Source organism: Balaenoptera borealis (assembly GCF_965194805.1).
Source record: "Balaenoptera borealis genome assembly, chromosome: 9".
In the NCBI taxonomy this organism is placed as follows: domain Eukaryota; kingdom Metazoa; phylum Chordata; class Mammalia; order Artiodactyla; family Balaenopteridae; genus Balaenoptera; species Balaenoptera borealis.
The window spans coordinates 70,283,862-70,308,632 of record NC_138873.1 but is presented as its reverse complement, the minus strand read 5'-3'; the positions used below and the strand labels follow the sequence as shown (position 1 = coordinate 70,308,632).

At 38.8% G+C, this 24,771-nt stretch overlaps 2 long non-coding RNA genes across 4 annotated transcripts in view; one reads left to right on the top strand and one right to left on the bottom strand.

The window, feature by feature from the left end:
• LOC309635153 overlaps positions 1–12,322 on the top strand; it is a 501,613-nt gene extending 489,291 nt beyond the window's left edge. The window contains exons 5-6 of one of the 2 annotated variants that reach the window (XR_014248666.1): positions 11,618–11,778; positions 12,256–12,322. This is a non-coding gene — a long non-coding RNA (uncharacterized lncRNA). Of the gene's footprint in view, positions 1–2,282; positions 10,039–11,617; positions 11,779–12,255 lie in introns of those variants that run through there. The other variant, XR_014248667.1, reaches the window with a different exon arrangement.
• Positions 1–24,771, bottom strand: part of LOC309635158 — a 161,558-nt gene that overhangs the window by 45,625 nt on the left and 91,162 nt on the right. The window lies entirely within an intron of this gene.

The window sequence follows — 24,771 nt, the reverse complement described above, 5'->3', positions numbered from 1 at the left end:
GTGCTTCTTTAGCTACATAAAACATAGGCAAGACCTTGGCCATTTACCCAACCCAAGGGCAAGGTGACAATGAAATGCATATGGCTTGTAAACTGGCCATCACTTCTTGGCTGACCTTCCATCCTGCTGAAAGATGCGCTTTCTCCACAGTGGCTGGCACTAAATCTAACTGACTGACCACCCCTGACAGTTTGGAGTTTCTCTCTCACAGAGTTTGTTTGCCTTCTCTCTGTATCTGGTGTATCGTCCTTGCTCTAACTAGCTCTCTTAAATGCCCTCAGCCCCCAACCTCTTCTTACTGAATGATATGGCTGTTTCTATCTAGCCAATTAAACTGAAAGTCCATGAGGCAAGACCACCCCTCACTCTTTGGAACACCCTCCCCTTCAGTTTGACATTCATATATAAATAAAAATAGCTGTTAAGTTTGGTTCTAGCTGGGGGAACTGGTAAAAGGCAAGAATCTCTTTTGACATTAGAATTTTAGTGGTTGGTTGTAACAATACCCATTTATTGTGTACCTGTTATGGTCTATTAACTGTAAGAGGGAAGGACAGTTGCAATGAAATGTGATGGGCATATAGTAAATTTATCTTTCTAAGGAAATAGAGGGGCCAATGGATAAGGAAGCACACAGGAAGCCTATGTAGGTCGCCTCAGAGGCGAGGGATCTGGGAAACCCAAAGCGTGACTCCCTGGGGTATTATAAAGGGACTTGGAATTAGCCAGAATGGGATGGAGGTAGATTCCAAACAATGGGAACAGTGTGAGAGCAGAATATGCAAAGGCAGGGAAGCCTGAAATCATCTCCTAGCCCAGGTAGGTGACAACCTGCTTTCCTACTCATCTTTCCGACACTGAAAAAAAGAGAAAACCACACTGGTTATCTCTTTGCTTACCATTTTTTTATAAATATGAAACTGAATTAATATTAATATAGAATCTTTATTTCTGCCCAGTTATTGAGCTCAATATATACTTTATACACATTTTATTTAATTGTCAAAACAAACATTAAGAAAGGCACTATAGGGAATTCCCTGGAGGTCCAGTGGTTAGGACCCTGCACTTTTACTGCTGAGGGCCTGGGTTCAGTCCCTGGTCAGGGAACTAAGATCCCACAAGCAGCTGCGTGGCATGGCCAAAAAAATTTTTAAAGATTTTAAAAAAGGCATTATAATATGCATCCTCCAGAAGAGTAAACAAAGGCTCAGGGAGGTTAAATGGACTGTCTAGAGTCATGCAGCTTGTGAATGACAGCCTGGATTCAACCTGAGGTTGAGACATCACAATGCAGAGCCTGCTTGTTCTTTGGGACAAGGGGGCTTGCACATTACATACAGGAGCAGCTGAGAGGAAGCAGGACTCTTTCAGGGTGTGGGTACCAAAATAAGATTCCTAAGCGCTTTGCAGAAGTCCATGTAACCCTGTATCACCGTTCGTGACTCTCTCCTGGTGTTGTATCCACAGCATATGGTACTGAAATGGGTATGTTTGGTTCCCAAAGGGCAGGATTTGGGGTCCTCATCCCCAATATGCTGTGACCTAGAGGCGGCTCTGTTCTAAATTCTAGACCCGATGTTATATAATAGTTCATATCTGCCTTGAGCTTACACACGTGTGATCTGATATGATTTTCACTGCTATGCTGTGAGGTTGACAGAGTGAGCATTCCTTTTATTATTATGACCAGCTTACAAATAGAGAATCTGGAGCCCAGGAAGAGTAGGTACTTTTCTCAAGTCACATAGTACACTGAGCTCATGTGATGGCAGGAATGGAACCCAGGTCAGGCCACCTCTTATCATAAAACAGGACAAATCAAGGTCATTACTGAGAAGCCAGGATTTAAGCTTCCAGTGTGCTGGCGTGGCAGAGCAATTGAGGAAAAGAGAAGAAAGCATAACAGCTGCTTTCACCAAATTCTGAACATCCAGGGTTGAAAAGAACCTGAGGGCTCATCTGGTGCCACGGGCCTCTGTGACAGCTGGACAGCTGTGGGCGCAGAGGCCAGCGTGAGACGCACAGCCTGTACCGGGTCTGTGCACAGCTGGGAGCTAATGGGAGTGTTGGGGACATTGGTCCAGCACTGATGGGATGGGATTCATAGTCCTCCCCATGGGGATGGAGAATTGTCCCCAGAAGCAAATCAGTGTTCTAGGTTAGAGGCTGAGATGGGCCGGGAGTGCAAAGCGTAGCACAGCCCTCGTGCTTTCCCTCCCAGGGTGCAAACAGTTCAGATTTTGCCTGTAAAGATAAAAACTCCTTTCCTCAATTTTCAGGCACCTGCCATCAAAAGATTGCGGGAATTACTACCCAGGAAAAAGACATTTGGGATCAAAGTGCAGATAACAAGTTTGCTTTTGACTACATCGACGAATATAGAAAGTCAAATGGAAGTTTGTCAAGAATTCGCAGAAAACCTCAAGAAGGAAATAAAATCCACTCCCAGGGCATCAGTATCACATTTGTGTGTGTGTGTGTTCACGGGCATGTTTGAAAAACAGAGTCTCCTGTCAGAATAAACATTTAGTGTGGATTGTCCATTACTGCTCTTTTGGTCTCATGATGCATCATTTCTTTTTTTTTTAATTAAACTTTTTATTTTGAGATAACTATAGATTCATATGCAGTTGTAAGAAATAGTACAGAGAGGTCCCTGTATCCTTTATCCAGTTTTTCTCCATGAAAACCTATGGTGCACAGGGAACTACATTCAATATCTTGTAAGAACTTATAATGGAAAAGAATCTGAAAAGAATATATATTCAGAATATATAACTGAATCACTTTGCTGTACACCTGAAACTAACACAACACTGTAAATCCACCAAACTTCACAAACCACAACCAGGACACTGACATTGAAACAGTCGAGATACAGAACATTTCCCTCATCACAGTGATCCCTCGGGCTGCCCTTTCATAGCTACATCTGCTTCCCTCATTCCCTCCTCAACCCCTGGCAACCACTCATGTGTTCTCCATTTCTATTATTTTGTCATTTCAAGAATGCTATATAAATGGAATGACACAGCATGTAAACTTTTGTCTTTCTCCACTCAGCATAATTCTCTGGAGATTTGTCCAGGTTGTTGCATGTATCAACATTAGTGTTGAGTAGCATTCCATGGGATGAATATACCAAAGTTTGTTTCACTTTTCACCTGCTGGAGGTGAAGTGCAGACTCCCTGCAGGAACTCAGGCAACCCCATGTTTTTAGTGTCGAGAGAGAGAGATTTTTGATGGAACAGCTTCAGAAACATCTTCCTGAGCAGAATGTAGTAGTAACAACAAGGGCAGATTTTCTGGGATTTAGGTAACCTCTGCCAGACTGGAGAAAATATGATAGAAGCCCATCCCTGGGGCTCAAGCAGAAGGATCATCCTGAGGACCGGAAATAAAAATGTCTAAGTGTCTTTAGTCAGCCGAAACAGCGTTTCCATGTAATCATCCCCTGCCTTCCATAATGAAAACAATTAGCCCAAGAGCAAGTCAAATTAGGCATTTTCTTCTGAAGTGTGCAACATATAAAGAGCCCTGATGTGTGAAATAGAGGAGGGTGAGTTTGCATAACCCAGAGGTGACGCTTACAGGGCACTGTGGTCCCTGCTGTGACAGCCACATCGTCATAAAGGCTTCAAGACCAATTAATAAGCTGGAACCGAACAGGGAGGTTGAGGAGAAGGCAAAGACTTAGAAGAGCATCTGGAGAACATGCACAGTTCAAAGAGAAGGGGTAAGAAATAATTGGGATTGTTTTCTGAGATCTGCAAAAGTTGAAAACTAGAAAGAAAAAGGATTTGTTCTCTATAAGGAGACAGTCTTTATTCTCATAATAAATAAATAATTTCTGTCAGAATAAAATCTACCTCTTAGCCCCTAGGATAAAGTGAAAACTCATTGAAGTTGGAATCAAACTGATACAGTTCCCTTCACATTTCATTGTATGTACAGACCTCTGAATTCTTTGTCTAAAGCAAGGTTATTACACCAAAAGATATGGAATTGAAGGGACGGTATGCTGTTTGTATTAGAAAAATATTGTCTTGGGTTTTTTGTTTTTGTCTTGTTCATCTTCTGAGAATGAGTTCTAGAATAGTGGTACATTAAGAAAAGTCGGTACCAACAAACAAATTCACACATTTGTCTGGAAACATAAAGGAGTGAAGGAGTCAAGAGCTTTATGGAAAAACACTAAGCAAATCAATTTTTTCTGGTATGGCCTGAGGCTGGTTGGGGGGAACATGTTGCTTTTAGCACCACTCACAGTCTTAATACTGTTACTTTGGAGAAAACCAGCCCTGGACACAGTCTGACTCTGCTTATAACTCTGTAATGACCATGCCCAGACAGGCAGGCAAGGAGTCCCAGCCAGAGTCTATTTTAGCTAGACTTGTGTACCAAGTTGTTTAGCTTTAGGGAGGTACAGCACAGATTGTCCTGCGTCGGACCTGACTAAAGCTCCCAATCTTCTGCTTTTATCTTCTCATTTTCTGTCTGAATGTCTTAGAACTCTCTGCTCCAATAGATAATTATGGGTTGGTCAATTCAGTTAAAATACAAAACCATTTCATCAACTTTGTCTTTGAGGCAAGATAATGCCCAAGACCAGGTAAAATACTCAAATCTCCAAAAGGATCTTTGGGAGTAAGGCAAATAGTGGGATGTCTGGTCCTTAAGGAAGCTTGTGTAGGAGAAATGAATGATAGAAAAGGAGATCCAAAGTAGTTCTTACATTATCAGTCATTCAACACCAAGTGAGAGCTGCCACTTCAGCTATCACACTGGGTCAGCTTTCTTCTCAACCACCACCAAGTCACTATTGGATACCCTATTCCCAAATAACAGGGCAATCACATTTACTGAGTTTTGCAATGCTTAGACCCTAGACAGTGCATTTGTTTTCAAAGGAAGATAACTTAAGAAACTAAGGCAGTCTCTATATAGTAGAGCCTGTATAAATGATGAAGTGCATGATTTCCTCAGCTTTGGATATTCTGATTAAACTCTCATCCTTCAGAAAGAAATAAGAATTATTAAACTCAAAATACACTAGAAGTTGAAATTTAGTTCAACTAAATTTAACTAAGTTCATCAAGTGATGCTGCTAAAAGATTTTAATGGGCCAGAGTAAGGCATTTTCTCCTGCAGACAGAGAGTAATTTGTGCTTCAGCCAGGGTGTTTGTGACCTAGGATCAAGTTGCCTCTTCCTTTGTAATATTATCAGATAGGCATTTTTTCCCCCTGTATCTATTTGAGTGTAAATAGGTAAAGCAGCTTAAAAAGGACAAGTGTGTTTCAACTGGACATAGATTTAAGGTAATAAGATGGTAAGAGATAGAATTAAAGACTCGTGAACAAAAAAAAAGAACAGAAAGTATCCCTCATCGTCCAGTTACACAAGGGTTAAGTCACAATCCACTGCAGTCACCCACTGACAGAGCACCCTGAGGGGAATTCAGGATGGAAAAAAAGACGATGAGGCACTCTGTGCTTTGGGTAAATGGGCCCTTAGATAGTTAAAATGCGTATCTCAGGAAGAATTTCAGTGACTCCAGATTCCTGTATCTTCCCACACATAGAAAAGCGCTAAAACCATTAACTTCAGACATCTGTTCTTTGTGATTCGCAATAATCTTTACCAGGATGTATGCTTGACTGCATTTATTCCTCAGCCAAAAATTATATATAAACTGGCTTCTCCCCTACCTCATCAGAGCATTTTCTCAGAGGCTGTCTCCCAGGCTATAGTCTTCAGTAAGACCCTAAGTTAAACTCACAATTTTCATGTTGTGCATTTTTCTTTAAGTCGACAGACTGAATCCACGATGAAAATAAATCTACCTTATATTTTCTCAGTTTTCTATGTACTAGATTCTATGTTAAGTGCCTTACATACCTCAGCTAATTGAATTCTCACAACAAACTTCTGATTTAATTATTTTATGCCCATTTACAGATGAAGATACCAAAACTTAAAGAGTTTGACTAACTTGCTCAAGGACTCATAAGAAGTCAGGATTGGAATCTGGTTCTCTCTGACTTTAAAGCATATATTTTAAGGTACCCAGTCTAGTAATCATTACTAGTCTGGTAGTCATTACTGGTAGGACAAAAAAAAATGTCTTTTCCTTTCATTAACAAACAGATTGAGATTTTCTGTAAGTCAGGGGGTTTTTGTTTATTTTGAGTCATCTACAAAATAAAATGCCCAAAGATGCTATCCTGCAAAATTATGTTTGTACTTCAGACATTTATTTTATATTATGACAATCATTGAAGAACAAAAAATTGAGAAATGAAATATAAAATTACCATCTCAATACTCTAGTCTTATTATAAAACCAATTAATGACCTATCTGAAGTAACCATGGTGACATTACATAGACTAAATTTGTGTGCCCAAAACACAAATATTTCATCTCTGAAATTAATTACTTCCTTTGCTTAAAAAGTTCTCCTTTACCTAATGAGAAAAAGGACAATGGTGAGCTATGTTTAGGGAAGAGTATTTACATTATTTCATATAATGGTCCATAAACCCTGGCAATAAAAAAAGACATCATTCTGGTTACAGATTTATTAACATTAGGAAATGGACTCAGATTCAAGCAGTTCAGGTGTTTCAGTCAGTAAATGCTAGGTAATGCGCAATAGCAAGAACAACCTCAAAAGATAAAAATTTTGGTCATTTAAACCAACAAAGATGTATTGCTTTCTTGCAGATCAGTAAGGAATCTCTGCTCATCCTAGCCATTCAGAACTTCCTGCTGATGGGGCAGCTACCATGTCAAGTGTTTTGTGTAGCCATGCCAAATGGAAAAGAGAGAATATCGTAGGGCATCTCACCTGAATTAAATGTTCTAGCCCAGAAGGGATATATATCACTTCCCCTTACAATTAATCGGTCACAAGGAGACCAGAGCAAGTGACGTTATCATGTGCCCATGCCAGGATGGTTTCAAGAAATAGTGTCATAACTGACTGAGTAGTTCTTTTGTTTTTCATTTGCTCTATCTGCTGCCTCTTTCTAGGATTACCTGAATTATCTTTTGACTTCTTTGTGCTTTACATCAAGAAGAGTCTTGTCTTAAGTTTATTTTATGCAATAGCAGTTTTCTACATCTACAATCTAGTGATTATTAGGACCTATTTAGAACTACATAGTTGTCTTCTGAAGATTTCCTATGATTATTGTAGTCAAACTCTGATATAGTTTAGTTGTCTTCAGAATAAAAGGCTCATACTTTCTATATACTCATCTATGAAAAAGAAAACAATCATATTTGGGTGTTGGAAACTGTTACTCTAAGATTTTGCATCCAGTTTTATTAAGTAGGATAGTCCTTTATTCCAAGCTAAAGTGATATACCATAAAAGGGATATACCCTGTGTTGGCAGGGGAATGAATAAAAGAGCTATATTATTAATTTGCGTCATGTACTATGGTTGATTATTAGCTGTGTTAGGTTGAACATTTGACTTTTGTGCCTAACACCTCTTTCCTGATTTTGGCAGATGCTGTGGGTCCTCAGCCTCTATCCCCTTGAATCCCTTTTGTGTTGCTGTGCATGTCAATCTGACTTCCACAGACCAAATCTTGTACTTTTGTTGGAGGGTTGCCCTCAGGCTGTCAGAACCCATTTGGACTGCAGGCATGGAGGGCCAGAAGTGGTTCCAATTTAACAAATTAACATCACTCCCAGGGCCTTAACCAAAAGTGTTGGTGTGAGGGTCTAAATACTTCAGCAACCTTGTCCTTCAGCTGGGATAATTCTGAGGCATGTGTAAATTGCCAGAGCTTCCCAGGGAGGATCAAGCTTTAGTTGTCCACTGTGGGAGCTGGCTTATTAACTGCATGTCCCTTATTGGCTGTCTGTGCTTCTCGAAATCACCACCCCTCCCCTCCACTCCCCTGATGGTTCCTGCATTCTCCAAACAAACTACATCCACTCCCTCCTTGCCTCAGAGTAGTTTCTCTGGGAAACCCAACTAAGACAATAAACAAGTGCCAATTTAGAATAAATATTTTTTTTAGTGAATACAGTTTTGGAATTAAGACAAAGGAAAAAGAAATACCACAACATGAGTTCAAAGGAATCCCGTGGGGAAATGGTGGTGAGGCCCTAGGAAAAGCACAGCATTCCTGAAACATTCTCCACGTGAAAGACTTGCAGGCAAACACATTAAAGAAATGCTTCATAATATAACCCTCTTTCAGAGGTTCAAAATGTACATTAATACAGTATCAGCGGTTCTGTGAAGCCCTTAAAATCTGTTTAATATCCTGTAGTTGAGAACTTCACAACGTGTTTCACCATAGAACGTTTTTTTCCAGAGGCCCCTGTAAATCACACTTTTTAAAATGCTTATCTAAACAGCACTGTAAATAAAAATTTAAAAAAACCACAATGTACGTCATAAATATATATATAATTCTTATTATATGTCAATTATACCTCAATAAAGCTGGAAAAATTATTTTAAAAATTAAAAATAAACTGCATTGTAAGGGAGAATAAAATTCTCTTTTTTTAATAATCAGATTCCACTAATTTAGAATTTGAAAATAGTCAACATAGACCAGGCTAAAAGGTTATTACTTTTTTAATGAAGAATTTTAAGGCTAAGTGTTAGATTTCATGAGTTTATTCTTAACTTAGCTAAAAAAATAGCTTTTCACAAAAACATCAATGGAATTCGTTGTTATCAAATGGAGGATGCCAACTTCAAGGGACTCTTGTCTTCCTATTAAAGGAGACTGTTTACATAGGAATCTTAGGAGGTGAATCAGTTATTTAAAACTTTTTAAAAAACAATGGCAAGGGGCTTCCCTGGTGGCACAGTGGTTAAGAATCCGCCTGCCAGTGCAGGGGATATGGGTTCGGTCCCTGGTCCGGGAAGATCCCACATGCCGCGGAGCAACTAAGCCCATGAGCCACAACTACTGAGCCTGCGCTCTAGAGCCCGCGAGCCACAACTACTGAAGCCCGCGCGCCTAGAGCCTGTGCTCCGCAACAAGAGAAGCCCACGCACCGCAATGAAGAGAAGACCCCGCTCACCACAACTAGAGAAAGCCCGCATGTAGCAATGAAGACCCAACACAGCCAAAAATAAATTAATTAATTAATTTTAAAAAAAAACACAATGGCAAACATTTATTGAATGCCTACTATGTATTGGGCACAACATATTTTCATAAATACTCTATATTGCAGATAAATTTTCATTCAGAGTAGCTTTCCCATGGAAGGAAAGAGAAAAAAAATAACATTGAACTTAAGTCTGAGACACTTCAGTTATTACTGGTTTTGTTTTTTATTTTTAGCATTCAACTAATGAGCCCTGTCTGTCAGATGCTGAATATAGATGAAAGGTTGCATAAGGTTGCTTTATGAAAGGTGTTTTCAGCTAAAATAAACATCACTTTTTAAAGCGCTAAAAATGATTAATTTTGATATTATCAAACGTTTTTAATATGGTTAGCAAGAATGTGATGAGGGTAATTTTTAAGTTCAATTGGAAGAGACCACAAGGAAGCCAGTTTTGGGCATGTAAATATTTAGATGAGAAGAGAATATAACTAAAATTCCAGCCATAAGGAAATGGGATTTTTGGTATGGATATTTAGAAATGGTAACTTACATGAATTATGATCTGAGTTAACAAAAGTGAAGTAATTTTGAATGTATCTAAGCAACGAAATTAAATAGTAATTGAATGAAATATTTCGGAGGGTACTTATAGCCACTGAAGCACTCAATAGAATCTTTTGGGACATTTTTCCCCACATCTCTTGAAAATTCAGATGATCATATCATTTAAGATATGTTCAATATGGCCTAGCTTATTTGGTTAAGATAGAGAGCTAAATACAACCTTGGAAGGGTCTTAATGCATATAATGGTACAGCTGTAGTCAAGTAGAAAAATTATTGGCCTTAAAATCAGAACAACTAGCCTATCAAACTCTATGGACTGATAAGGTTTATAGCTGAATGATTCAATTTCTCTACATCTAAATTTCCACATCTGTAAAATTATATATATACACACACACACACACACACACACACACACACACACATATGCATACATACACATACGTACATGTTTACACATATACACGTAGATATATGCATATATACATTTATGCATATATACATATTTACATATATGTACACATATATCATATATGGATATACATATATACCTACACATACATTCACATATTTACATATATATATACATATATACAAACACATATATATATATCAGGATTTTTGTGAGGACTAAAAGATATAATACATACAAAAATGATCTTTAAATTTTAAAGTGAGGAACACATGTGATGATTATTATTAGATAAAATCACTTGGCAAAATTATATTTCTCTATTCTCCGTCAGAGAATAACACTGAGGATCTCCTTACTTATTCAGATTTGCTATAGCCCTTTAGCTATTGTTTCTTAAAAATCAAACACTAGGGCTTCCCTGGTGGCGCAGTGGTTGAGAATCTGCCTGCCAATGCAGGGGACACGGGTTCGAGCCCTGGTCTGGGAAGATCCCACATGCCACTGAGCAACTAGGCCCGTGAGCCACAACTACTGAGCCTGCGCGTCTGGAGCCTGTGCTCCGCAACAAGAGAGGCCGCAATAATGAAAGGCCCGCGCACCGCGATGAAGAGTGGCCCCCACTTGCCACAACTAGAGAGAGCCCTCGCGCAGAAACGAAGACCCAACACAGCCATAAATAAATAAATAAATAAATAAATAAATTGTATAACTTTAAAAGAAAAAAAAAAAGAAATGCAAATTCTCCAGCCCTACCTAGACGTACCCAATCAGAAACTCCAGGGGTAGAGTGAAACTCTGGGTTAAAAAAAAAAAAAAAAAAAAATCAAACACTAGAGGACTGAATTATGTCATACTTGCTAGTGGAATATTATCTTAAACATCTGCACAAATTAATTGACCTTATGTCTTTCTGTCCTTATTATAAACATTTCACATTTATTAGTGTGTCATCAGATATTTGGATTCAGACTTGAATTCGAATGCCAACACCACTACTGAAAACTGAACGCCACTTCACCTATCTGAACTTCAATTTCAGGTCATTATGAAGGGCAGTAATAATAAATCAGACCTCATGGACTTTTTATAATGGTTAGATAAAATAATATATTCAGCCTGTAGTGCACAGAAAAGCACATAGTGAGGGCTCAATTACTGTTGATTTTTTTCTCTTCCCTCCTCCATAAAGACCTTGCTTATTTTCTGGTTTCTCTGGGTCCAATATTGTTCCTGATTTACAGGTAATGCTCGATACCTGTCAGTTGAATGGATGAATGACCACCCAACCTAGTTTCTCAGGAGAGCAGATGCCCTTCCAGGTCAAACCCAGACTCTTGGGTCTGATTCTCCATGTGCACAGAATCAAGCGTGACCTGTCTCCCCAGCTCTGCTCCTCCAGCATGGTAGCCCTTGAATCAAAAGTCCCCCGTGTCTGCACTGCCTCCTGTTAAAGCTTCCTCTCCAACACTTTAAAAATCTTTGATTTACCTTGCTGAGCCCTCACTAGTATTTCTCCTTTTCTTTTCCTTGTTCAGATCTCAATATTTACTTTGAGGGGTCTGGGCAAGATGGCGGAAGAGTAAGACGCGGAGATCACCTTCCTTCCCACAGATACATTAGAAATATATCTACACGTGGAACTGCTCCTACAGAACACCCACTGAACGCTGGCAGAAGACGTCAGACCTCCCAAAAGGCAAGAAACTCCCCACGTACCTGGGTAGGGCAAAAGAAAAAAGAAATAACAGAGACAAAAGAATAGGGATGGAGCCTGCACCAGTGGGAGGGAGCTGTGAAGGAGGAAAGGTTTCCACACACTAGGAAGCCCCTTCGCGGGCGGAGACGGCGGGTGGTGGAGGGGGGAAGCTTCGAAGCCACGGAGGAGAGCGCAGCAACAGGGGTGCGGAGGGCAAAGCGGAGAGATTCCCACACAGAGGCTCGGTGCCGAGCAGCAATCACCAGCCCGAGAGGCTTGTCTGCTCACCCGCTGGGGCGGGCGGGGCTGGGAGCTGAGGCTCGGGCTTCAGAGGTCAGGCCCCAGGGAGAGGACTGGGGTTGGCTGCGTGAACACAGCCTGAAGGGGTTAGCGCACCACAGCTAGCTGGGAGGGAGTCCGGGAAAAAGTCTGGAGCTGCCGAAGAGGCAAGAGACTTTTTCTTGCCTCTTTGTTTAGCGGTGCGCGAGGAGAGGGCATTCAGAGCGCCGCTTAAAGGAGCTCCAGAGACGGGCGTGAGCTGCGGCTGTCAGCGTGGACCCCAGAGACAGGCATGAGATGCTAAGGCTGCTGCTGCAGCCACCAAGAAGCCTGTGTGCAAGCATAGGTCACTATCCACACCGCCCCTCCCGGGAGCCTGTGCAGCCCACCACTGCCAGGGTCCCGTGATCCAGGGACAACTTCCCCGGGAGAACGCACGGCGCGCCTGAGGCTGCTGCAACGTCACGGTGGCCTCTGCCGCCGCAGGCTCGCCCCGCATCCGTACCCCTCCCTCCCCCCGGCCTGAGTGAGCCAGAGCCCCCAAATCAGCTGCTCCTTTAACCCCGTCCTGTCTGGGCGGGGAACAGACGCCCTGAGGCGACCTACATGCAGAGGCGGGTCCAAATCCAAAGCTGAACCCCGGGAGCTGTGCGAACAAAGAAGAGAGAGGGAAATCTCTCCCAGCAGCCTCAGGAGCAGCGGATTAAAGCTCCATAATCAACTTGATGTACCTGCATCTGTGGAATACCTGACTAGACAACAAATCATCCCAAATTCAGGAGGTGGACTTTGGGAGCAGGATATATTAATTTTTCCCCTTTTCCTTTTTTTGTGAGTGTATATGTGTATGCCTGGGTGAGATCTTGTCTGTATAACTTTGCTTTCACCATTTGTCCTAGGGTTCAGTCTGGCCGCTTTTTTTTTTACTTAAAAAAATTTTTTTCGTACTAAATGTTTTCTTAATAATTTTTTCCTTATTTTCTATTTTTAAAAATGAAAAAAATTTTTTTCTTAATAAGTTTTTTCATATTTTTTATATTAAAAAATTAAAAAATTTTTTAAATTAAATTTTCCCTTAATAATTTCTTTCTTATTTTTTCTTATAAAAAATTAATAAATTTATTATAAAAAATTAAAAAAATTTTTTTTCTTAATAAATATTTCCTTAATAATTTTTTCTTATTTTTTATCATAATAGCTTTATTTTATTTTATTTTATCCTCTTTTTTTCTTTCTTTCTATTTTTTCTCCCTTTTATTCTGAGCCGTGTGGATGAAAGGCTCTTGGTGCTCCAGCCAGTCATCAGGGCTGTGCCTCTGAGGTGGGAGAGCCAAGTTCAGGACACTGGTCCACAAGAGACCTCCCAGCTCCATGTAATACCAAATGGCGAAAATCTCTCAGAGATCTCCACCTCAACATGAAGACCCAGCTTCACTCAAGGACCAGCAAGCTACAGTGCTGGACACCCTATGCCAAACAACTAGCAAGACAGGAACACAGCCCCATCCATTAGCAGAGAGGCTGCCTAAAATCATAATAAGGCCACAGACACCCCAAAACACACCACCAGACGTGGACGTACCCACCAGAAAGACAAGATCCAGCTTCATCCACCAGAACACAGGCACTAGTCCCCTCCACCAGGAAGCCTACACAACCCACTGAACCAACCTTGGCCACTGGGGACAGATACCAAAAACAACGGGAACTACGAACCTGCAGCCTGTGAAAAGGAGACCCCAAACACAGTAAGATAAGCAAAATGAGAAGACAGAAAAACACACAGCAGATGAAGGAGCAGGGTCAAAACACACCAGACCTAACAAATGAAGAGGAAATAGGCAGTCTACCTGAAAAAGAATTCAGAATAATGATAGTAAAGATGATCCAAAATCTTGGAGACAGAATAGACAAAATGCAAGAAACATTTAACAAGGATGTAGAAGAACTAAAGAGGAACCAAGCAATGATGGAAAACACAATAAATGAAATTAAAAATACTCTAGACGGGGTCAATAGCAGAATAACTGAGGCAGAAGAACGGATAAGTGACCTGGAAGATAAAATAGTGGAAATAACTACTGCAGAGCAGAATAAAGAAAAAAGAATGAAAAGAACTGAGGACAGTCTCAGAGACCTCTGGGACAACATTAAATGCACCAACATTCGAATTATAGGGGTCCCAGAAGAAGAAGAGAAAAAGAAAGGGACTGAGAAAATATTTGAAGAGATTATAGTTGAAAACTTCCCTAATATGGGAAAGGAAATAGTTAACCAAGTCCTGGAAGCACAGAGAGTCCCATACAGGATAAATCCAAGGATAAACATGCCAAGACACATATTAATCAAACTGTCAAAAAATTAAATATAAAGAAAACATATTAAAAGCAGCAAGGGAAAAACAACAAATAACACACAAGGGAATCCCCATAAGGTTAACAGCTGATCTTTCAGCAGAAACTCTGCAAGCCAGAAGGGAGTGGCAGGATATACTTAAAGTGATGACGGAGAAAAACCTACAACCAAGATTACTCTACCCAGCAAGGATCTCATTCAGATTTGATGGAGAAATTAAAACCTTTACAGACAAGCAAAAGCTGAGAGAGTTCAGCACCACCAAACCAGCTTTACAACAAATGCGAAAGGAACTTCTCTAGGCAAGAAACACAAGAGAAGGAAAACACCTACAATAACAAACCCAAAACATTTAAGAAAATGGGAATAGGAACATACATATCGATAACTACTTTAAATGTAAATGGATTAAATGCTCCCACCAAAAGACACAGACTGGCTGAATGGACACAAAAACAAGACCCATATATATGCTGTCTACAGGAGACCGACTTCAGACCTAGAGACACATACAGACTGAAAGTGAGGGGATGGAAAAAGATATTCCATGCAAATGGAAATCAAAAGAAAGCTGGAGTAGCAATCCTCATATCAGACAAAATAGACTTTAAAATAAAGACTATTACAAGGGACAAAGAAGGACACTATATAATGATCAAGGGATCAATCCAAGAGGAAGCTATAACAATTGTAAATATTTATGCACAGAACATAGGAGCACCTCAATACATAAGGCAAATACTAACAGCCATAAAAGGGGAAATCAACAGTAACACAATCATAGTAGGGGACTTTAACACCCCACTTTCACCAATGGACAAATCATCCAAAATGAAAATAAATAAGGAAACACAAACTCTACATGATACATTAAACAAGATGGACTTAATTGATATTTATAGGACATTCCACCCAAAAACAACAGAATACACATTTTTCTCAAGTGCTCATGGAACATTCTCCAGGATAGATCATATCTTGGGTCACAAATCAAGCCTAGGTAAATTTAAGAAAATTAAAATCGTATCAAGTATCTTTTCCGACCACAAGGCTATGAGACTAGATATCAATTACAGGAAAAGATCTGTAAAAAATACAAACACATGGAGGCTATACAATACACTACTTAATAACGGAGTGATCACTGAAGAAATCAAAGGGGAAATCAAAAAATACCTAGAAACAAATGACAATGGAGACACGACGACCCAAAACCTATGGGATGCAGCAAAAGCAGTTCTAAGAGGGAAGTTTATAGCAATACAAGCCTACCTCAAGAAACAGGAAACATCTCGAATAAACAACCTAACCTTGCACCTAAAGCAATTAGAGAAAGAAGAACAAAAAAACCCCAAAGCTAGCAGAAGGAAAGAAATCATAAAGATCAGATCAGAAATAAATGAAAAAGTAATGGAGACAATAGCAAAGATCAATAAAACTAAAAGCTGGTTCTTTGAGAAGATAAACAAAACTGATAAACCATTAGCCAGACTCATCAAGAGAAAAAGGGAGAAGACTCAAATCAATAGAATTAGAAATGAAAAAGGAGAAGTAACCACTGACACTGCAGAAATACAAACGATCATGAGAGATTACTACAAGCAACTCTATGCCAATAAAATGGACAACCTGGAAGAAATGGACAGATTCTTAGAAATGCACAACCTGCCGAGACTGAACCAGGAAGAAATAGAAAATATGAACAGACCAATCACAAGCACTGAAATTGAAACTGTGATTAAAAATCTTCCAACAAATGAAAGCCCAGGACCAGATGGCTTCACAGGCGAATTCTATCAAACATTTAGAGAAGAGCTAACACCTATCCTTCTCAAACTCTTCCAAAATATTGCAGAGGGAGGAACACTCCCCAACTCATTCTACAAGGCCACCATCACCCTGATACCAAAACCAGACAAAGATGTCACAAAGAAAGAAAACTACAGGCCAATATCACTGATGAACATAGATGCAAAAATCCTCAACAAAATACTAGCAAACAGAATCCAACAGCACATTAAAAGGATCATACACCATGATCAAGTGGGGTTTATTCCAGGAATGCAAGGATTCTTCAGTATACGCAAATCAATCAACGTGATACATCATATTAACAAATTGAAGGAGAAAAACCATATGATCATCTCAATAGATGCAGAGAAAGCTTTCGACAAAATTCAACACCCATTTATGATAAAAGCCCTGCAGAAAGTAGGCATAGAGGGAACTTTCCTCAACATAATAAAGGCCATATATGACAAACCCACAGCCAACATTGTCCTCAATGGTGAAAAACTGAAACCATTTCCACTAAGATCAGGAACAAGACAAGGTTGCCCACTATCACCACTATTATTCAACATAGTTTTGGAAGTTTTAGCCATAGCAATCAGAGAAGAAAAAGAAATAAAAGGAATCCAAATCAGAAAAGAATAAGTAAAGCTGTCAGTGTTTGCAGATGACATGATACTATACATAGAGAATCCTAAAGATGCTACCAGAAAACGACTAGAGCTAATCAATGAATTTGGTAAAGTAGCAGGATACAAAATTAATGCACAGAAATCTCTTGCATTCCTATACATTAATGATGAAAAATCTGAAAGTGAAATTAAGAAAACACTCCTGTTTACCATTGCAACAAAGAATAAAATATCTAGGAATAAACCTACCTAAGGAGACAAAAGACCTGTATGCAGAAAATTATAAGACACTGATGAAAGAAATTAAAGATGATACAAACAGATGGAGAGATATACCATGTTCTTGGATTGGAAGACTCAACATTGTGAAAATGACTCTACTACCCAAGGCAATCTACAGATTCAATGCAATCCCTATCAAACTACCACTGGCATTTTTCACAGAACTAGAACAAAAAATTTCACAATTTGTATGGAAACACAAAAGACCCCGAATAGCCAAAGCAATCTTGAGAACGAAAAATGGAGCTGGAGGAATCAGGCTCCCTGACTTCAGACTATATTACTAAGCTACAGTAATCAAGACAGTTTGGTACTGGCATAAAAACAGAAACATAGATCAATGGAACAAGATAGAAAGCCCAGAGATAAACCCATACACATATGGTCACCTTATCTTTGATAAAGGAGGCAAGCATATACAGTGGAGAAAAGACAGCCTCTTCAATAAGTGGCGCTGGGAAAACTGGACAGGTACATGTAAAAGTATGAAATTAGAACACTCCCTGACACCATACACAAAAATAAACTCAAAATGGATTAAAGACCTAAGTGTAAGGCCAGACACTATCAAACTCTTAGAGGAAAACATAGGCAGAACACTCTATGACATATATCACAGCAAGATCCTTTTTGACCCAGCTCCTAGAGAAATTGAAATAAAAACACAAATAAATAAATGGGTCCTAATGAAACTTAAAAGCTTTTGCACAGCAAAGGAAACCATAAACAAGACGAAAAGAAAACCTTCAGAATGGGAGAAAATATTTGCAAATGAAGCAACTGACAAAGGATTAATCTCCAAGATTTACAAGCAGCTCATGCAGCTCAATAACAAAAAAACAAACAACCCAATCCAAAAATGGGCAGAAGACCTAAATAGGCACTTCTCCAAAGAAGATATACAGATTGCCAACAGACACATGAAAGAATGCTCAACATCATTAATCATTAGAGAAATGCAAATCAAAACTACAATGAGATATCATCTCACAGCGGTCAGAATGGCCATCATCAAAAAATCTAGAAAGAATAAATGTTGGAGAGGGTGTGGAGAAAAGGGAACACTCTTGCACTGTTGGTGGGAATGTAAATTGATACAGCCACTATGGAGAACAGTATGGAGGTTCCTTAAAAAACTAAAAATAGAACTACCATATGACCTAGCAATCCCACTACTGGGCATATACCCTGAGAAAACCATAGTTCAAAAAGAGTCATGTACCAAAATGTTCATTGCAGCACTATTTACAATAGCCAGGACATGGAAGCAACCTAAGTGTCCATCATCGGATGAATGGATAAAGAAAATGTGGCATCTATATACAATGGAATATTACTCAGCCATAAAAAGAAATGAAATGGAGGTATTTGTAGTGAGGTGGATGGAGTTAGAGTCTGTCATACAGAGTGAAGTAAGTCAGAAAGAGAAAAACAAATACAGTATGCTAACACATATATATGGAATTTAAGGGAAAAAAAAAAAAAGTCATGAAGAACCTAGTGGCAAGACGGGAATAAAGAGACAGACCTACTAGAGAATGGACTTGAGGATATGGGGAGGGGGAGGGGTAAGATGTGACAGGGTGAGAGAGTGGCATGGACATATATACACTACCAAATGTAAAATAGATAGCTAGTGGGGAGCAGCCGCATAGCACAGGGAGATCAGCTCAGTGCTTTGTGACCACCTAGAAGGGTGGGATAGGGAGGGTGGGAGGGAGGGAGATGCAAGAGGGAAGAGATATGGGAACATATGTATATGTATAACTGATTCACTTTGTTATAAAGCAGAAACTAACACACCATTGTAAAGCAATTATACTCCAATAAAGATGTTTAAAAAATAAATAAAATTAAAAAAAGGAAGATACAAAGATAACAAATAAGCTTGTGAAAATATGTTCAACATCATTAGCTATTAGGGAATTGCAAATTAAAACTACAATGAGATATTACTACACACCTACTAGAAAGGCTAAAATAAAAAATAGGGACTTCAGTGCTATTGAGAATATAGAGAAATTGGATCATTCACATATTTCTTGTGGAAAGGTAAAATGGTACAGCTACTCCGGGAAACGGCTTGTCAATCTTTAAAAACTAAATATGCAGCTACCATAAGACCCAGGAATTGTACTTCTGGACATTTATCCCAGAGAAATAAAGAATTATGTTCATGCAAAAACCTGTATACAAATGCATATAGCAGTTTTATTTATAATAGCCCAAAACCAAAACAATCCAGATATTCTTCAATGAGTGAGTGGTTAAACAAACTGCTATACAGTCATACCATAGAATTCTGCTTGACAATAAAAAGTAATGAACTATTGATACATGCAACAATTAGTTGAATCTCTAGAGAATCTGTTGACCTTAAAAAAGCCAATCACAAAGTTTATATACTTCATAATTTCATTCATATAACATTCTTGAAATGATAAGACCACAGAAATGGAGAATAGATTAGTGGATGTTAGGGTTAAGTAGCGGGTGGGAATAAGGGAAGTGGATGTGGCTACAAAAGGGTGGCATGAAGCATCTTGGTGTTGATGTAACTGTTCTGTATCTTGACTGTATCAATGTCAATATACTGTACTGTGCTTGTTCAAGATGTTACTATTGAGATAACTTGGGAAGGGTACACAGGATCTCTCTTGTTTCTTACAATCGCATAAGAATTTACAATTATCCCAAAATTAAAAGTTTAATTTAAAAAGTCAGTGAAAGTTTATTCATTCAATTGAATCAAATCTAAAGCAAGAAAACCCATTTATCCATTTCCCAGGGACACACATACACATTATGAAATGAAAATAAGTTACACTCCATTTGCAATTTATATCATCTGGGGAAAATCATCATATCGCATATGAATATATCTGTTTAAAACTCTAACTTTGTACACCCAAAGCCCAGGAGGTATGAGGAAATCAGACAATGGCTGATTAAATACTAGTTTAATAAATAGTAGTTTCTGAATAAATAAATATTTATATCTAGCTTCATTTGTTACCTGAACAAAGACTATATCATGAAAGTGTCCTTAAAATGTTTCCTGGCTTGTAATTGTCTCAGCTTGTCCCTTTTTTATTCAGTTCTATCTATGAGGACTTTTAAGGACTGAAATATGGGATGCTTGATCGCCATGAACTTGAGACTGGACATTATCTAAGGGGAAGGGTGAGGTATGTCAATACAAATGGAGAGACAAAAACAACTTTGAAGGAAATAAGGGATGTGAGAAAGTCCAGCAGGTTCTGGAACAAGTTCCCCACAGTGAAGAAGGATCAGAAACTGGGAAGATTGAATCAGGCTGGGCAAAAGATATATGATATATCATAGGAGGATAAGACAAGACTATGAAGCCCGTTCAAAAAGAGAAAAGGACTTCAAGGAAGAAAAGTAGGAATGCAACTCTTGGTTCATTGGGAGAACAGAATAAAGGAACATGTCCTGAACTCTGAATAATTGAAAAGAAAAGAAGAGAAAAACTCATTAGGAATAATGATCTTTCTCACTGAAGAAAGGCAAAATGCAGTTTCCCATTCTTTATTTGTGACTAAGAAACTTGCCTACGCTTTACTTTCCTACAATCATTATTTATGTTATGGTTGATCACTCTTCTTAATCAAATCCTCTGCTATGTAAATATTCACATGCAGTGTGCTTCTTGGTGCTACTTATCTTATGATAAATCAAAAAATAGTTTTGGGCCTCAGTAATTGTGAATATAATTGAACTTATTTCTCACCTGCATGCATCTCCTCTCTTGCAATTAACATCTCTCAGCCTTGACTCTCCTCCAGACACCAGCCAAGAGGAAAAACCACCTGGATTAAATGGGCCTTCATGGGTGCTCTTTTGATCATAAAACCCCAAATTTAAAGGGTAGGTCATTAATTGAATCTCTCTTTTTTTTTTTTTTTAGTTACAAAGTAACGACAAATGCATATTTATGAAAATTATTTTTTTAAAAAAGTCTAGGTACTGTTTCTTTTTCTACTTTATGCCAAGAGTAAAGATCAGTGCTTCGGTGACTAGCATCAGCGGTGTCTGAGATTTTCTCCGCTCTTTGCATTGTCAGTTGGGATTGAGTGTCTAAAAGGTGTCTTTCAACAAATGGGGTGTTGGCTATTCAGTTACGTTTTGCTTTTCCCAGGTGGCTACTTAGCATCTGGTGGTCCCTCCCAATGGTAAGGCTCATCCTTCTCAGAGTGACCGGAAATGTACAGCCTATTATTCAGTGACTGCCAGCAAATAAAGAACTTTTCTTGTTTCCCATTCTGCTTCCATTGCCAAAAGAATGTGTTGCTCTAATATCTAATAACCTTTATCAGCTGCTGGGTTCTGTTATTTCCAGTTATGATTACTTGGACTTTCCATATTGTCCTGCCATTTTCACAGCAGGGGCTCCAGAGACATTGCAAAAGAATCTTAAAACTATTGCTTCTGAAACCTCACTAAACCAAAGCAGTCATATCTTCCATAGTTTCCAAACTATAACATCTTGGCAAAAAAGCTAGTGTTTTTCTTCCAAGTAAATTTTGGGGCACTCTCTAAGTCCTTTGTTTTCTTTACTTCCCAACTCATGTCTTTAGACAAAAGTATACTACATTTTACACAAATGATTATTTCCTTAATAGTAGTGTGAAAAAAAAATAGTAGTGTGGAAGTCAGGTTGTTAAAATTAAAATATATGTTAAACCTACTAGGGATAATTATTGCATAAGAGAACTCTGTTAGAATTATTTGATAAATCAGCTCTTTTGTCTCTCAAATGACCATCCCTAACTTATGCATGTAAAAACAAAATATTCGTATGTCACATGCTCTTAGCTATTAAGTGCTTCTGTAGAATATGACCCTATTACCATCTCTCATTTCAGGGCATGGATTTGAATTCTGGCCAAAGTCACTATTGATTCCCATTGTTTGGAAATGCTTTCTCTGTCTTCCTTTTTCCTAGTTTTTGAAGTGAAAGATCAATAAACTTCAGTCCTGGGCTCTTTTTCCCAGAGACATCAGGGATGGGCAGCAGGGTTGATGTCACTAGAAGACCAGTGTCCATCCTGATTGGCCAGTGCCTTGCTCTGTTGGTCACTAAAGTTTTTGCTATCAGCCCTTTTCACAGCAATGTTTTTGTTTCTTTTCAATAAAGTATGTAAGGCATCAGTACCGTGGATCAATCATCTAACAAATTGTTTTCTAAGTTGTGGTCACAATAAGATAACCACTTGAAATTTGCCTTCAATATGTATGTGTTACTAACAGTTTACCCATACATTTTGGGCATACTATTTCTTCTTACTAACCACCACATACATAGCACGGTTATTATCTATAATAATGTTGAGATCACTGAGTCTTATTTAAAAATATAGATTTCCCTCAGAGTATTAAAAATACTCTTTAAAAACAGATGGTATGATATGAAATGTATATAAATTCTAAACATCCTAAGATCATAAAATTATATAAGCTTTTTCTAATTAAGTTGGATCTAACTGAATTCCCTTATACTAATATAGCTACGATTTTGTTGTGTATTATCCTCAGAAAAGATGGACAAACACTAATATTTTATACTCTATTTTTTCTAAGACAATGGTCTCAATTAATTCTTTCAACAAATATTTCTTGGGCACCCACTATGTGTCTCACACATACTCTATACCCATTAATTCAAGAAAGATGCCTGATCTGTGGTTCTTATATTCTAGTAGGGAAAGTTAGACATTGGGTATACCCATTAATTCAAGAAAGATGCCTGATCTGTGGTTCTTATATTCTAGTAGGGAAAGTTAGACAATAAATGATAAATTTAAGTGAAGGCTAAGGAAAAAGGAAAGAGTAGAGTAGGAGAAGGGGGGTTGGGAGTGTGAGGATGGCACCTACAACAGATAAGGAAATTAGCCAAGCAGATTCTGGGGAAAGGAGTGTCTGGCCAGAGGAAAGGACTGCAGCACAGGCCCTAGGGTAGGGCCTGTCTGGCATTCTGGAGGAGAGCAAAAGCCAGTCTGGAGCGGGGAGACTGGGATGAGAAATAGAAGTAGGTGAGAGGGTGTGCTGGGGCAGGTAAGACCATGCACTTACTCCAAGTGAGATGGGGCGCCACTTCAGGGTTTTGAGCAGAGGAGTGCTCTGTTATGAGGTACATTTTCAAAGGATCATACTGCCTGCATTAAAGAGAGTAGACTATAGGGGACTGCAGGAGACAAGCAGGAAGACAGGTCAGAAGCAAGTGCCATAATCCAGGCAAGATCTATGACAGCTTGGAGGTGGATAGTGACAATGGAGGGGTGAAATGGGTGTAGGGGTGAGATAAAATGAGGACTCAAGGATGACGCCAAGGCTAGTGCCTGGGAAACTGGAAGAATGAAGTTGTTATCAATTGAGATCGAAAAATCGTGGGTGGAACTGGTTTGAGGGGAAAAGATTAGGAGTTCAGTTTTGAACACCTAGAGTTTGAGATGTTTTTGAGACATCCACGTGGATATGTAAGGAGGAAGGTGGATAGATATGTCTAGAGTTTGAGAGAAACGAGGCTAGAGATTTCATGTCATTTCTGATCTAATTCTCTACTCAAAACTAATAAAACATTCATCCGGGAAATTACCACATTTCCAATATGGACACTGTGCAATTTTGTGTACAATTTTGTGTGAATTTTGCTGGAAGCCTTGAAAACAGATTCTCTGATTCTTGATTTTTAACTAAAAACATCCCCAAACACAATTTGACTCAATTTTGATTTGATTCTCTTACCTTGACATTCTGGGCAGTGAGTGAAATTTCAATGGTAATGGCTTTCTGTCCTTAAAAACCACTTATTCATTCATTCATGATTTAAACATCTATTTAGCTTCTACAACATGTGAGGCTCTTATTCTTCCCCATAGTCCATCATCTTGTTTGAGCAGCAAAACTAGCCAGGTCAGGGGGAAATGAATCTGAAAAAAACATCTTGTAGAATAAAAATTGGAAGGACAACCTGATTTTGAGAAGAACTGCACTGAGGGCATCCTAACGTGAGGGCAGCAGTTCAGAGACTGTAAGAGCAACAAACAAAACCACTATCTGGGACCATGTGAGTTTTTGCTGCCCACAGAGGACTGTCGAAGAAATATTTTGCATGTAATACGTGTGTTTTATGTCTTAGAGTTCCTTGAAAACTAAAAATTGTCCTCACATATTCAGAGTTGTTGTTGTTTTTTTAAAATTGGAGAAAGCAGAAGGTGAGATCAAGAGACTAACCTAAAAAAACTTATGTTCCAGCATTTTAAATTTTGCTTCTTTACTTTAAATTTCATGAGACATAAATATTAGAAGGGCAAAGGACACCTGTGGGTAGAATGCAGTAGAGAAACACTACAAAAAGTCCACCAAAGTAGAAATGCAATTCAACAAAGGTGTGTTGAGTGTCCCCCACGTGCAAGGATTGGTTGAAAATGTGAAGAGCAATAAGGAACAGTCCTTCTCTCCAATATTCATAACATAATAGGATAGAGAACTTTACATAAACACATAAATGACACTAATACGAGGCAGACTGTGCTACACAGGGAAAGGAGAGATTAAATTATGAGTGATATGATTATGCTTCTTAGAGGAGTAAGGACTTCTGCTAGGTTTTTAATAAAATACTAATAAT